We start from the raw sequence: 15856 nt of genomic DNA, 5'->3' as shown, positions 1-15856 counted from the left end.
CAGGCTGGAGAACGGCACATCAGGCTGGAAAGCGGGCACATCAGGCTGGAAAGCGGGCACATCAGGCTGGAGAGTGGGCTCATCAAGCTGGAAAGTAGGCACTGGCACCTCAGTCTGGAACACTGGAACCTCAGGCTGGAACACTGGTACCTCAGGCTGGAACACTGGCCCCTCCGGCTGGAACACTGGCCCCTCCGGCTGGAACACTGGCCCCTCCGGCTGAAACACTGGCCCCTCCGGCTGAAACACTGGCCCCTCAGGCTGAAACACTGGCGCCTCAGGCTGGAACACTGGCGCCTCAGGCTGGAACTCTGGCGCCTCAGGCTGGAACACTGGCGCCTCAGGCTGGAACACTGGCGCCTCAGGCTGGAACTCTGGCGCCTCAGGCTGGAACTCTGGCGCCTCAGGCTGGAATTCTGGAGCTTCAGGCTGGAAGGCGGGTACCAGGACATCAGGCTGGAAAGCGGACATCAGGACATCGAACTGGATAACAGGCACTGGGACGTTAGACTGGATAGCAAGCACTGGGATGTCAGACTGGATAGCAAGCACTGGGACGTCAGACTGGATGGCAAGCACTGGGACGTCAGACTGGGTGGCAAGCGCTGGTACGTCAGACTGGGTGGCAAGCGCTGGGACGTCAGACTAGATAGCAAGCACTGGGACGTCAGGCTGGATAGCAAGCACTGGGACGTCAGGCTGGATAGCAAGCACTGGGACGTCAGGCTGGATTGGATTAGCTGGTGCGGAGGCAGGTTGGGTTACTGGCAGGATCGTCTTGGTTGGAAACAACTTTTGTTTTGTCTTTGGCTTAGCCACTGAAGCCCTGTAGGTGAGGGGTGCAGCATACTGGAAAGGAGGATTGGGATATGGTAGAAAAGAGGTAACAGTAGCTGGAGGAAGTTCCTGTGGGTTTGTAGGCAGCTGAGAAGAGGCAGGTGGGTTGAATGCAGGATAGGTACAGGGAGCAGAGACCGGATATGAGTATTTGGTTGGGAGCAGCGTATACTGAGCTGCAACTGAGGTTGACATGGGTGATGGGGAAACATACATTTGGGTAGGCTGGTGTTTGGTGGCAGAGGTGGTTTGTTTGGCTGGAGCTGATTGCACCATGTCAGACCATGCTGAAAGTATAGGTTGTACAAACTGTGCTTTTAAATCTCCCTGTCTAACAAAAGACTGAGCAGACACAATGCACTCAGCAATCACCTGTGGGGAACAGGCTGAGTAGTGCTCACAAAAATCGGCGGGATCATCTTCAAAACGGCATACTAGGGATACAACCTGATTCATATCAAAAGGAGGAGTGAAATCATCACGGCTCTCTGGAATACAGGGCAGGGCCAGCTCAGTACAGATCTTGATCAAAGCCTGCACCTCTCCAAACAATATATAACCCTGATCGACCAGGGAGTGAGCCAAAAGTATAGTTGCAAACAACTGGTCACTAGACCATCCGTTCAAAGCCTGGCGGCAATAATCACCACTTTCAGATGCCAGCAGAGAAAAATAAATAACCTCATCGGCATTCATGTTTGCAACCAAACTGAATCAAAATGGTTCTCCTGGGCAGCCACTTCCGGTCAGGGATTGCCCTGGTATTCTGTCATATACCAGATAAGACCAGAACTGTGTGGAGTGAACCAGACATAAATAGGTGAAAGGAAGTTTATTAAGGTAAATGCATATACATGTGAACACACCACCAATACAGAGTGAACAAACCAAACAACCAAACAGTGATAATAAACCAACCAGCATATGTAGCAAAAGGGAGTACCAGAATCGTAGTCAAGCCAGGCCAGGGTCATAAACAGGAGATCAGTAGATGGGGGGCCAGGAGAAAACAGACAGGGAACAAGATGGAAGGGATCAGGCTGCAGGGCAAAGATCCAGGGATACAGGAACAGATATAACAGATTCAGGATACGGAATACAGGAATCAGGCATCAGGTAAACAGGCTGCAGGTCAGGGAACAAGGACAATACCAGGGCAAGATGAGTGTGCACTTGCCAGGTATTTATACAATAGCTGCTAACGAGGTCAGGTGAAGCCTGATTGCAGAAGGTAATACCTGCTCCACACTGCCAGGATCCCTCCGCTGGTGGACGCCAGTACTGCGGTCAAAAGATGACATAATACCAGCAGGGAAAAGCTCTTCTGATAGCTCCAAACTGCCAGGAGACACCTGCTGGTGGGCCTCAGTACTGCACGCCACATGGCTGATATTACCAGCGGAGAGAACCTTTCCTGACAGGCAGTTTCAAATGGGGGACCGGGTGGCTGTTCTGATTCCCATAGTAGAGAGCACATTTTTAGCCAAATGGCAGGGTCCCTTTGAGGTGGTGGAAAAAGTGGGTGAGGTGAACTACAGGGTGCACCAACCTGGTAAAAGGAAACCATACCAAATTTATCACATCAATTTGTTAAAACCCTGGAGAGATCGAGAACAGGTTTCCTCTTTGGTAGGTGTCAATGCAGGAGACCTTGCCGGAATTGACCTGGTGCAGGTTGCTGCTACCCTCTCTAAGCCTCAAACCCAACAAACGAAGGAGTTTCTGCAGAGAAACAGAGCAGTGTTTTCAGGGTTACCTGTCTCACTAATGTCATTGAACATGACATTATAACAGAACCCAATGTAAGAGTCCGGTTAAAGCCATATTGCATCCCAGAAGCTCATAGGAAAGCAGTGTCTGAAGAAGTGAGAAGGATGCTTGAACTTGACGTCACTGAAGAATCACAGAGTGAATGGTCGAATCCAATAGTTTTGGTACCGAAACAAGATGGCACGCTGCGTTTCTGTAATGACTTTAGGAAACCTAATGAAGTATCCAAATGTGATGTCTATCTGATGCCCCGAAGTAGAAGAGTTAATTGAAAGGTTGGGTCCCGCCCGGTACATCACCACATTGGACCTCACAAAAGGGTACTGGCGGATTCCCCTCACCAAAGAAGCCAGAGAGAAAACTGCTTTTTCCACTCCTGAAGTCCACTTTCAGTATAAGAGGATGCCACTCTACCCCTGCCACATTCCAAAGGTCAATGGACAAAACGATACGCCCCCATCAACAATACACATCTGTCTACCTGGATGATATTGTAATTTTTAGCACTGATTGGGAGTCCCATCTTCCCTGGGTTCAGGCAGTCATAGACTTGCTAAGAAAAGCAGGGTTCACAATTAATCCTGAGAAATGTGCAGTTGGGATGGAGGAGGTCAAATACCTAGGGTACATTGTGGGTAGGGGGCTAGTGAAACCTCAGTTGAATAAGGAAGAAGCCATACAGAACTGGCCCTGTCCACTAACCAAAAAGCAGGTCAGAGCATTTCTGGGCATAGTCAGTTACTACATTGACTAACTTAACAAAAGGCAGGAAGTCAGTAATGATTAAATGAATACGGATGCTGAAGAAGCCTTTCAGAAGCTTAAGGTGGCATTGTGCCAGCATCCGTTGCTTGTGGCTCCTGATTTTGCAAAAGAGTTTGTGGTGCAGACAGATGCCTCAAGTGAGGGCTTAGAAGCAATGTTGTCTCAAGAGGTCAATGGGGAAGAGCAGTAGTTTTTCTTAGTAGGAAGTTGACGACAGTGGAGAAAAACTACGCTGTGGTAAAGAGGGAGTGTCTTGCCATCAAGTGGGCTCTGGATTCCCTACGATATTTTCTCCTAGGTAGGAGGTTTCGCCTGGTGTCAGACAATTACCCATTGACCTGGATGAGACAAAAGAAGCACACCGATGCCAGGGTGACAAGGTGGTTCCTTTCTCTCCAGGAGTTTAATTTCAGGGTAGAGCACAGACCCGGGAGACAACATCAGAATGCCTATTCGGGTGGGAAAGAGCCTCCACCCCTGACTACATGGATTCTAGTACATACAGGGTTAAGAGCCTCCAGGAAGCAGCTCTTAAAGACAGGAAGTAGTGCTGAGGAGGAGTTAGTGAATACACCTGTCTTGGAGAGCCGTGAGTTTGATGGAGGCTGCTAAAATAATTAACAAGGACTGTTAAAACTTTGGGATAAAGACACATCCACAAACTGTAGGTGCCTTTTTACCTTTACTTTGTGCTGAAGATAAGCAGACTTTATTTTGTATTTTTGCTTGTGTGCTGCTGGAAGCCTTTTTTTGATGCATTGCTGAAAATAAAAGCCTTTTTGTTTAAAGTTTACTGGCTTTGCACTCGGTCCTGTGGAGCTACAATCCCCCAAACTTTACACAGCCCGAGAAGCAGTGGAATTTTGGATAAATCTCTTTTTCAAGTTCCTGTATATAAATAGTAGTACTTGGTATTATCTGTTTTTTTCCCAAACAGCACAGAGGTTGAAAGCACCCAAGCAACAATTCATTCACTCCAGCTCCAAGAAAAAGTCTAGTAGTTGTAATTTATTGTTTGCAGAACTTGTAACAGGAAAGGGATTGAGGCATGGGATACTCCAAAATGGCTAGCAACATCAATGAGAGGACCCTCACAGCTGGGGACCACGAGGCAAGTCTCTTTGGCACCGGGTTACCCTGCAAGGCTGGCCTCAGAGGGGCAACAATCCCTTCTAGGGCTGGGATCTTTCCTTGCTGAGGAAAGACAATCTTTCAAGGACTCCAGACTAGACATGCGCAGAACAGAAAAATGTGTTTAGTTTCATCTTGGATAGATTCACTATGTTACTAATTTTGTTTTGTTGATTCATTTTGGAATTTGCTTTGTTTCATTTAGTTTAGTTTAGTTTAGTTTATTTTTTTTCGAACTAATTCCAACTCTTCAGATGAATTTAAAGCTAGTGCTGGCTTTAAAAAAAAAAAACAAAAAAAAAAACAAAAAAAAACATACCATATCATACCAGGACCTTTGGGTCTGATATGGATTTTAAGGGTAACCCCACACCAAAATAAAAAAGTGTGGAGTCCCCCTTAAAATCCATATTAGACCCTAACATGAGCATGCAGCCCAGGAAGAGAGGAAATAGGGGGATGAGGGCACCCCCTCCTGAACCATACCAGTCCACATGCCCTCAACATGGGGCATGGAGTTTTTGACAAGTCCTTTATTAAAAAACAAAAGCAATGTCCCCTGAAGTAAATCCAGCATCAGGCACGATGAACATGGTTTTAAATAAACAAAGGTGCGAGGTCAATTGGCCCGCCAGTCATGATTGACATGGATCTGTATCACTGGACAATGGGAATGCTGTAAGTAACTGTCAGGGGCCTGCCAGCACAGAAAGGGTGAACAAGCGTGCGTGCAAGCGTGCGTGCAAGCGTGCGCGCAAGCGCACGCGCGCCCCTGGCCAGTTTGAACACCAGCTCCTGCCTCCTTATGTACGTCAGCACAGGCCTGAGGTGCGCGGGTGCGTGTACGCGTACAGCGGGCGCACACGCGTTCGCGCTAGCGCCGTTTGATACCAAGGGGCCTTTAAAAGAATTGCAGCTGCACTTGTGCAGTGCTGTTTCGTCTGTAGCTCTGTGCCCTAGTATCCTGAAACCTGCTTGCTGATCCTATCTACTGAACCGGCTCCTGTTTTACCTCCCTGCTCTCTCCTATCCCGATCCCGGCTTGCCTGACTCTGTTTAAGGACTTCTGCTTGATACCCGTTGCCGACCTCTGCCTGTTATCTGACCCTGCTTTAAGCCTGCTGCATCTGCCTGCCTGATTACCCGTTTGACCCGGCTTGTCTGACCTCTCTGCTGCCTTGCTCTGTGTGTGTGTGCCGTATCTTCTGGAATGTCTTATCCAGCTCCAGTTGCTGCTGCTCCAGCATCCACCAGCTCTTCGGGTCGCTGACCTGCTACTGTCTCAGTTGTCTCCGCAGTTCCAGCCATCCCTGGAGGATCTCCATCCAGCCACAGCACCAGCTGCTGCAACTTCCCAGGGCACTCCTACCCCGCTGTGCTCACAAGACCACTGTCCCCACTCCAGTGGCTCGTGAACCAGAGTTGTAAGAGAGGTCCTCTTCTACCAGTCAGGCTCTACTACCAGGTACCTAACAATATGAAACAGCCATGACTGAGCCTGCAGGAGAGACCTCTGCCATGAAGGAAATCTGTACGCATCTTGCAGGCCCTCACACAAGCCATGAAATCCCTACAGGATGGCTATGTCAAGCTAGAAGGACAGGTTCAGAATCCCTCTGTTCCCGGTAACACGACTTCTGCATCTTCCGCCACACCTGCACAGACTGTCTCCCAACCTTCAGTTGGGATGCTCCCGTCTGAACCTAGAGTTCCCATTCCCGAGAGGTTCTCTGGGGATCGAGCAAAGTTCCGAGCCTTCCGCAATGCTTGCCAGCTCTATTTTGCCCTCCAACCCTGACCCTTTTCTCTGGAAGCTACAAAGGTGGGGTTTGTGATCTCTCTGTTACAAGGGGAACCCCAGACCTGGGCCCACCAACTTCTCGAGGGGAACTGTGCTCAGACTCATCCTATGCTTTTTTTCTTCGAGGCCATGGCCCAGCTTTATGAAGACCCCCAGCGGACTGCCACGGCTGAGTCTGCCTTGCTTGCACTCCAGCAGGGTCGCAGAGTGACCGAAGACTATGTCACGGACTTTAGGCACTGGAGCGCAGACACCCAATGGAATGACGTGGCCCTACGACACCAGTTCCGCATGGGCCTCTCTGAGGGACTGATGGATGAGCTTGCTCGTGTTGGCATATCCGATACTCTCGAGGGCCTGATTACCTTGGCCATCCAAATTGACCGTTGACTCCGAGAACGCCAGTCTGAACGTTCTTCCCAACAAAACCACCCAGTTTGGATGACTGCTAAGGCTCCAGTTCCTGCTTCCTGTTACCTGACTTCACCTTGCTTGAATCCTGATAGCTTGGCCCCTGACACTTCTGAGCGTATGCAGCTAGGACTGATGTGACCAACCTGGCCTCTGGAGTAACAAGCACGACGCCGTCAGTTGAACCTATATCTTTACTGTGGTGAATCAGGTCACTACGTGAATAACTGCCCTGTCAAGATGCGTAAGTGTCTCTCCTCTGTTCCTGTCAGCCCTTCAACCTTATCTGCCAGCACAACTCATCTTGCTCTCCCTCTCTCATTGCAGTTCCAGGGAAAGACAATCTCAGTCAACGCCATCATTGATTCAGGAGCATGCAGTTGCTTTATTGATGCAACCTTTGCCAGCCAACAAGCCATTCCCCTGCAAGAGAAGACACGTGGACTTTCCATTTACCTGGCCGATGGTTCTCGCATAAAATCAGGGTGAGTGACCCAGGAGACCCTTCCCCTGCCACCACTCTCTCCCAACATAAGGAACTTTTGAGTCTTGATGCCATCTCTTCTCCGCTGTTTCCAGTGATCCCGGGCATACCCTGGCTCCAGGCCCATAACCCCCACATCAATTGGGTCACTGGAGAGGTGAGGTTCCAGTCTCCCTACTGCCAAAAGCATTGCCTACTTAAACCCTCCAATCCGTCAACTACCTTACTGTGTTTGGACATTGATCAGAACCTTTGCCAGTCTGTGCCTGAGCCATACTACGAATTCCTTGACGTCTTCAGTAAGCGGGGAGCAGACTCTCTTCCGCCTCACCGCCCCTATGACTGTCTGATCGAACTTCTCCCGGGGCCAAGATCTCTTTCGGGCATGTCTTTCCCTTGTCAGAAAGAGAGCAGGAGGCATTGAAGATCTACATTGATGAGAACTTGGGCAAGGGGTTTATCTGCCATTCTAACTCCCCAGCAGGCGCTGGAATATTCTTTGTCACCAAGAAAGATCAGACTCTTCACCCATGTGTGGACTATCGTGAACTAAATAAAATCACAGTCAAAAACCTTTGCCTCTGATGCCAGAACTCTTCCATAAACTAAGACCTGCCATTATTTTTACCAAGTTGGACTTGAGGGGGGCCTACAACCTGGTCCATATTCGGGCCGGGGATGAGTGGAAGACAGCCTTCCGGACTCGATTCGGCCACTACGAGTATCTGGTCATGCCCTTCGCCCTCTGCAATGCCCCTGCTACCTTTCAGCAACTCATCAATGACGTGTTTAAGGACTTTCTGGACATTTTTGTAATTGTCTACCTGGATGATATTTTAATCTTTTCTGACTCAATTGACCAGCACCGGGAACATGTTTGCAGGGTTTTATGCGGCCTTCGGCAGAATGGACTGTATGCAAAGGCAGAAAAGTGCGAATTTGAACAGCAGAACATCCAGTTTCTGGGGCTGGTGATCTCTCCAACAGGTATCAAGATGGACCCCCAAAAAGTGTCCGCTATACTTGACTGACCCGTACCCTTGGATAAGAAGGGGGTACAACATTTTGTGGGCTTTGCAAACTTTTACAGAAAATTTATTAAAGAATTCTCCGCCATAATCACTCCCATCACACAACTGACCAAACAAAACTCACGCTTTCACTCAGGGCCGGAGGCTCAAAACGCCTTTGAGAAACGAAGGGACTCTTCACCTCAGCCCCAATCCTCAGCCATCCTGATCCATCACTACCATACATCCCGGAGGTTGACACCTCTGAAATAGCTGTAGGAGCAGTCGTTTCACAATGGCAAGGCAGTAAGGATTTGATGCACCCTGTGGGGTTCTTCTCTCGGAAACTCTCTCCTGCAGAGAAAAACTATGATGTTAGTGATCGGGAGTTACTTGCCATTAAAACTGCATTGGAAGAGTGGAGATACCTGCTAGAGGGCGCAGCTCACCCAGTATTGATATACACCGACCACAAAAACTTAGAATATCCAAGATCTGCCAAGCGGCTGAAACTTCGGCAAGCTCGTTGGGCCTTATTTTTCTCACGTTTTTGTTTCCATATCACCTACCGGCCAGGATCAAAAAATGTGAAACCAGACGCGCTTTTGCGCATGTATGACAATCCCAAGGATCTATCCGTTCCAGACACTATTCTACCCGCAGGCAACTTTCTGCTTTTACAGACAGATCTTCTTTCCCAGATCAAAGAAGCATCCACAAACTCTTCAAAACCCCTTGGAATCACATTAACATCCAGAGATGGTCTTTTTTGGAGGGGGAGTCAAATCTTTGTTCCAGAGGTTATCCGAGTCAAAGTACTAACACTTCTCCATGATCACCCACTAGCAGGACACTTTGGGTTTCACAAGACCCTGGAACTTGTGCAATGCACATTTTGGTGGCCTGGTCTAGGAGAATTCTGCAAGAAATATGTCAGGTCATGTCCTGCCTGCGTCCGGAACAAGACTACAAGAAACCAGGCCTGGGGGCTATTAAAACCCCTACCTGCTCCTGATAGACCTTGGAAGATGATCACCATGGACTTTATAGTCGAGCTTCCATGTTCTGAAGGATGTACAGCTACATTTGTGGTCGTAGACTGACTATCTAAGATGGCCCATTTCCTACCCTTAAAGGGGACCCCATCTGCTATGGAGACTGCCCGTGTATTTATCAGAGAAATTTTTAGACTACATGGAGTCCCTGCAAACATATTGTCAGACAGGGGGTGCAGTTCAATTCACATTTCTGGAGGGCCCTGTGTGAAATTCTAAAGATTGAACTAGCCTTGTCATCAGCTTATCACCCCCAAACCAATGGGCAAATGGAGAGGACTAACCAGACTCTAGAACAGTACATTAGATGCTTTACGTCCTTTGTACAGGACGATTGGGTGTCCCTGCTGCCCCTAGCGGAATTCGCGTATAATAATGCTAGTCATTCAGCCACAGGATAGTCCCCCTTTTTTGCCAATTATGGCTTCCATTTATCAATTCTACCTGATCTTCTTCTAGAGTCTCCAGTTCCAGCAGTCCAGGATACAGTGGATTTCCTCAGCTGCAATAACCGGGTATTGCAGGAGGCAGTGTCCAAGGCCCAGGCAAACTGCAAAAGAGCCTTTGATCAGAAGAGAAGAGGAGAATTGAACTTACAGGTTGGCGATCAGATATGGCTTTCTACTAATAATCTTAAATTAGCTTGTCCTTCGAAGAAACTTGCACACAAATTTATGGGACCTTTTCCAGTAAAAAGAAAAATTAATGAAGTTTCTTACGAGCTATCTTTACCTGACTCTTTAAGGATTCACCCAGTATTTCACATTTCACTGCTAAAACCTTCTGTGCCTGATCCCTTCCCTGATAGAGGAGCCAGACCCCCCAAGCCTGTTTTAGTCAATGGAAGTAAAGAGTATGAGGTGGAGGCCATTCTTGATTGTAGAAGGCAGCAAGGGCAAAGATAATTCCTAATCAAATGGAAAGGATACGGTCCAGAGAACCCGACAGCAACATCCATGCTAAAAGGTTGATACGTGCTTTTTTGTATTCCCACCCTGGAAAAAAAGGACTTGTTGGGCATCCGGAGGCTGCCCCTTAGGAGGGGGAAATGTCAGGGGCCTGCCAGCACAGAACGGACGAACATGCGCACACGCGCCCCTGGCCGGTGGACTTACAAATGGAAAACTTTTTATTCTATAAATATATTAGATGATCAGTAATCAGAGGAGGAACAATGGAGGACTATATATATATATATATATATATATATATATATATATATATATATATACATATACATATACATAAATGCACATGCATGCACACAAGCTCCCACATATATGTCAAGGCGTTTGAATCACTGTATTTATTTATATTTCCTCATTGAGACCTTTGGGTGCCAAAGCATATAAGGTATAGATCCAAAACATTTCCTGTTTACATAAAAGTTGAAAACATTCAGCAAGTGAATATTTTTCAGGTATGGATTCAATAATCTCCCATTGAAGTTCAGATGTATTTTTACTGTGGTGTTCGGCAAAATTTTATGGGACACTGTGCTTGGGAAGACCTTATTGAATGAACCGTTGGTGCTCACCGAGCCTAACCCGCAGTGTCCTCGTGGTTCTGCCCACATAGAGAATACCACATGGGCAGTAACAACCAATAAGTATTGCTATTGGTTGTAAAGGTTTTTTTACTATAAGGAACATGTGAGCAAGTGAGACATAGCGGTTTCTTGCAACGATACATACCCATTAGTGTAATGAGAGTAAGTTGTTTAATAGTGGTGACTTTGGCTTGGGGTTTCCTTTTACTAGGTGCAATTTTACTTTAACATTAGATGCCCTTCTATACGCAAACTTTAGTAAAGCTGGGATGTTAAATGAGGATCCTGTGTTAGGATAGACCAGTGTTTCTTGAAATAGGTTTTCCATCTTATGATATACTGCATGATATTGAGTAATGAATCGGGTAGTAGGTTCCTGAACCTTTTTGGATGAAGAAGAAAAATCGTCTGACTGATAAAAAAAAAAAAACAGGCTTCATCTATCAACTTGGAAGGATATCCTTTATCTAGAAATTTTTATTTGAGTATGATGCTCTGTTGTTTGTAATCCTTTAATCTGGTGCAATTTTGTCTTAAGCGGCGAAATAGGCTTTGGCTTTTGGGAATATTTTTTACCTATCTGGGTTGATGGCAACTGGAAAAAATGTAGGTACGAATTCCCAGCTGTGGGTTTGGTGAAATTTTTTGCAATGATTGAGGAATTAACATGAGAGCGTTTTAGATCTAGAAAAGATAGGGATATAGAATCTACCACGACAAACCAAAGGTTTTCGAATTACAATGGACAGCAAACTATTGTACTGAGTCAAGATTCCCATCCCAGATAATAAGAATATCATCTATGTATCTGCCATAGAAGACCAGGTGTGCCACAAAAAGATTTTTATCCTAGGCACTACTGGTCTCCCACAGCCCCATGGTCAAATTATTATAGCTGTGCCTTGTTTTTGGAGAAAGTAGTCCCCTTCAAAAAAAAATAAATAATTGTGTTCCAGGCAGAACTTGGTGGCCTGGAGAATAAATTGACTCTGCTCTGCGTTGAGGAGTGTATCCTCGTTAAGGAAGTGGGATACTGCCTGAAGGCCTACATAATGGGGTGTTGAAGTGTATAATGAACACACATCCATTGACACCCAGAGGTTGGAGGGTTCCCAAGAGTAGGGACAAAATAGTTCTAAGAGATGTGAGCCATCTCGAACATATGAGGGAAGGGCCTGTGCCAAAGGTTGAAGGAAGTTATCATTGTATAGGTAGTAGCTGGAGGTGATGCTTTTCATGGAGACCACAATTGGGTGCCCAGGTGGATTTGCCATATCCTTATGGACCTTCAGCAGATGGTAAAAATAGGGGACTTTGTAGAATTTTCTCAGAAAAAAGGCTGCCTGTACTTTCCTGAGGATACCGTCTGCCTGTGCATCAGCTACTATTTTATTTGATTCCTCTGTAAATTTGGGTAAGGGAGTCACCTTTGAGTCTGTCATAAGTAATGGAATCAGAAAAAAGGTGTGCGGCCTTTGTCAAATCTGATTTTTTTTTGTAGTGCCATCCCTCCCCCCTTATCTTCAGGCTTAATAATGATGTTGGGATTTTGACCAAGGATTTTAAAGCTAGATGTTCCTGGGGAGTGAGGTTGGCCATAGGATGATGTGGTTCTGGAAGCTTCCGATATACCTAGGTTAGTGAGTTCACTGTAAACTACCTGATAAAAAGTCTCCAAATAAGGACCTTTTGCATGTATTGGGTTGAAAACCGATTTGGGTATAAATGTGGTGTGCAAAATGGGCGGGCGGATAAGAATATTGGAACCAGGCAATCAGGTCATCATTTTCATTGACGTTCCACAATTCACAAAGATCCTGAATAGCCTGTTCCTCAATAGATGTGTCCAAAAGGGAACACTGGCCACATCTATATCAACAGGTGTCTTGTTGGCTTTAATGCTATAGTATCTTTTTAAGGTCACATTACAAATTAACTTATTAAGATCTTTGAACATGGTGAAGGAACTGGGTAGGACCATGGGGGCAAAGTTGAGGCCAAAGGTTAACAAGGAAGTCTCCTATTCATTTAGGTTGTATGTAGACATGTTGAAGATTTTTACAGTTTCCAAACTTTTTCGTGTCGTTGTGTGTTTGGATATCATGTGTTAGGATTTGGGTGTTTTTGAAATAAATATTGTTCTCTTTTTAATTTTTACTTATTTTAATATAACCTAATATGAATATATCATTTTTGGTAAATATTTCACTCGTACCCATAGTCATTAGCTTCTTTATTGTTGATCATTACTGATTGTCTTACAAGACACAAAGAATAACAATACCCACATTCCAGAAGAACAAACTGCTGTAAATCTCTATATGTAATCAATTAAACTGTATGCTGATATCCCATAATACATAAAATTGCATAATGAATAAAATCGCATAGGTTTGTGTTCATACTAAAAACCTTGTGAAAAAATAAGGGATATATAAAGATCTTGTGTCAATAAAGAGCAATGTGCAGAGACATCTTCATATAAATAATAATAAAAAGTGAGTATATACAAAACACATTCAATTCATATGAATAAAAATCAAAAATGCATCCTTAATAATTGTGCAAAACATATGATATAAAGTGCCGGTGCTATGGTGACCTAAACATCTCTATTCAGACAGATCAATCCAAAAAAATATATGATAAAGTGATAAGTGGTATAGTAATCATACAATGTCCCAACAGTGATGATCCTAAAATACTGTGCTTAATCTGCAATTAGAACAGTAAATGACATGCCAATAAGTGCAGCAACTTAAAGTGCAATGTGCTAATGTCTTTTCAAGTGCACAAAAAAGTTTTAGTGCTCAAATAAACGACAGTGGGGTGTCTGGGATGCAATTCACTCTGTGTCCTCTTCGTGCATAATACACTAGTGTAGGTAGTGGCCCCTTACCTAGCGGTAACTCGACAATTGTTCTAAACACGGGAATTACAGGCATACCATAGACACCCCCAGGCATGATATTTAAAGGAATATTTCATTTTTATTGTTTCACTTTAAGTATTAAAAAATCACTGTTCCCTAAAAAACGGCCATTTTTAACCGGTTTCTGACCAGCCAACGCAGTTAAACTGCGGCAGGTTGGTCCGGCTGCGTGAAGCGTTGTAGCTATACGTCACGCCCCCCCGTCGGCTGGCCGTGATGATTGGATTTGATCCAGAACTGATCAATCTCCAGGCCCAGGCCAATGAAATCTGGCCTGGACCTGGTGATCAGTCCTGGCGAATGAGATCCTTCTCTTATCTGTGTAAGTGTAAACACTGACAGGGGAAGTGATGTTATCTCTTCCCATGTCGGTCTTTTCCGTTCCAGACCGAGGAGAGAGAACATCTAATAGTAAGTGAACCAACACTACACTGACACCAGTCCACGTAGGTACACTTGCCACCCCCCGATCACCCCCCCAGTTAACACCCTGTCACTGTGTCACCCAGTGCAGCATTCTGATTTTGTTTTGATCGCTGTACTGGTGTCATTAGTGACAAAAATCAGCATTAGGGTAATTAGTATTAGGCCCAGATAGGTCTAGGGACCCCCCCTAATAAGGTTTAACCTTTTGATCACCCCCTGTCACCAGTGATCACTGTATAAGTATCACGGGTGATGCAGGATAGCTAGTTTATTTTTTATAGCATCAGGGCACCCGCCGTATTTTACCTAAATAAAGGTTTAACCCCCTGATCACCCGGCGAGTGATCAAAGCTAGGTTTTAGTGTCAGATAGGGTCTGCGTCGCCCCAGGCAGCATCAGATTAGTGCCAGAAGCGCTCAGTAAGCACAAACCATACACCTCCCTTAGTAGTATAGTGTCTGAACGGATCGATATCTGATCAGATATATACTAGCGTCCCCAGCAGTTTAGGGTTCCCAAAAACACAGTGTTAGCGGGATCAGCCCAGATACCTGCTAGCACCTGCGTTTAGTCCCTCCACCCAGCCCTGCTCACCCAAGTGAAGTATGAATCGATCACTGTCACTTACAAAAACACAAAACGCATAACTGCAGCGTTTGCAGAGTCAGGCCTGATCCCTGTGAACGCTAACGGGTTTTTTTTGCAGCATTTGAAGCAGTCGCTGACAGTCAGGTGCTTTTTTTTCTTGTGAGTCTCACTACTGTACCAGTAAATTTAGATACCAAAATGTCAAATCGAAGGTACAGTAGTGAATAGGCCTACGCGCTTCTGAGCATGACAGATAGTGAAGAGGAAGTCACTCATCTGTCAGATTCAGGCTCAAAATACGAACCTGTAGACAGCAGCGGCACCCTGACAGATAGCTCTGACGACGGAGTTGTGGTCCCTGCCAAGGTCAGCCGTACCAGACCCTGTTCTTCTGCTGTCGTTGAGGTGTAAGAACCGCAGGGCTCTCGTATGGAACAGAGAGCCAGTACTAGTGCCGCTCATCCTTCTGGTGAACTGGCAAGCACCAGCGGCCTAGTACATCCTGGTCGTACATCCAGCGCTGCAGTAACACTTGGTGATGTTGCGAGTCCCATAAGTGCAGTTCAAGCTGGCGAGGTGGCTAGCATGAATAGTGTCCCACTGCCACCAAGAAGAAGACAAAGACAGGCCCGTCGAGCCCATAATGCCCTTCCTGCTGCATTCTCCAATCCTAATTGGGAGCCCACCACTTTTGCAGCACCCGTACTTCCCCCATTCACTGGCTAACCCAGAATTCAGGTGGAAACAGTTGATTTTATGTTGCTTGATTTTTATTCGCTGTTTTTCACCGAAGATCTCTATAGATATATTGTGGACCAAAGCAATTTGTATGCTGGTCAATTCATCGCCGCTAATCCCCAGCTGACCCTTGCCAGAGATTAGAAACCAATTACGGTTTCTGAATTTAAGACCTTCCTGGGCCTATCCCTCCTCATGGGCATAACTAAAAAGAATGAATTGCGGTCATATTGGTCCACTGACCCAATTCACCATGTACCCGTGTTCTCTGCCTCCATGACCAGGACATGATAAGAGCAGATCTTGCGGTTCATGCACTTCAGTGACAATGAATTCTGTCGTCCTCGGGGTGACCCTGG

The sequence above is a fragment of the Aquarana catesbeiana genome, linkage group LG06 (genome assembly GCF_042186555.1).
Source record: "Aquarana catesbeiana isolate 2022-GZ linkage group LG06, ASM4218655v1, whole genome shotgun sequence".
In the NCBI taxonomy this organism is placed as follows: Eukaryota; Metazoa; Chordata; class Amphibia; order Anura; family Ranidae; genus Aquarana; species Aquarana catesbeiana.
This window is presented reverse-complemented; position numbering follows the sequence as displayed.